The sequence below is a fragment of the Sinocyclocheilus grahami genome, unplaced genomic scaffold (genome assembly GCF_001515645.1).
Source record: "Sinocyclocheilus grahami isolate Dianchi unplaced genomic scaffold, SAMN03320097.WGS_v1.1 scaffold798.1, whole genome shotgun sequence".
NCBI classification, from domain to species: Eukaryota; Metazoa; Chordata; class Actinopteri; order Cypriniformes; family Cyprinidae; genus Sinocyclocheilus; species Sinocyclocheilus grahami.
Window position 1 is genome coordinate 942898 of NW_015505977.1, and position 722 is coordinate 943619.

General features: G+C 33.7%; 1 protein-coding gene and 1 long non-coding RNA gene across 2 annotated transcripts in view; both read left to right on the forward strand.

Annotated features, from left to right (window-relative positions):
* Positions 1-722, forward strand: part of LOC107561892 (low-density lipoprotein receptor-related protein 1B-like) — a 263568-nt gene that overhangs the window by 231697 nt on the left and 31149 nt on the right. The window lies entirely within an intron of this gene.
* Positions 1-722, forward strand: part of LOC107561919 (uncharacterized) — a 12271-nt gene that overhangs the window by 555 nt on the left and 10994 nt on the right. The window lies entirely within an intron of this gene.

The following is a 722-nucleotide window of genomic DNA, read 5'->3' on the forward strand; positions in this document are numbered from 1 at the left end:
GAAATGTTGAACTTAAACGCAAAATGAAGTCACACTAAGATAATGGGACTTTTTTTATAGGACGTCAATGGAAAGATGATAAATAAATGGAACAAATGGAGTGAAAATCAAAGAGTAAGAGAATTATGCATTGCAAGGTAAACATGCTCTTGGTAAATGCTTTGAATGTATACAAATGAGCCAGACGTCAAGAGAGACGCCTAGAGATTTGAAATGTGTCGGTTTGATTTGATCATAAGTTCACAGGCGTTGAATCGTTCAAACATTCAATGCAATGTGCCTGTCATGTTACATAAAAATACTGGATTAGCACCACTGGGGGCAATCTTATTTTGTCTGCCAAAAAAAGTACTCTGTTTTTTCACAAGATCTTTTCAACGAAATCACACTTCCTTTTCATGTTAATTCAACTTAAATGTTATGTAAATTACCAGGAAAGGAAAAGGCAAAATTAAGCAACACAAAGATCATTTTTTTTCATAGGACATTGATGGAAAGGAGATGATAAATAGATAGAATGAAAGTTTCAGAGAGTGAGAGAATTTTGCAATGCAAGGTAAAAATACTCTTGGTAATCACTTTGAATGACTGTAAATGAGACATTCTTCCGGGATGTCTGGAGAGATTTGAAATGTTTCGGTTTGATTTTATCATAAATTCACAGGCGTTGAAACTTTACAAACGATCAATGCAGTTATGTATGTGATATTGTGTGAAAATTC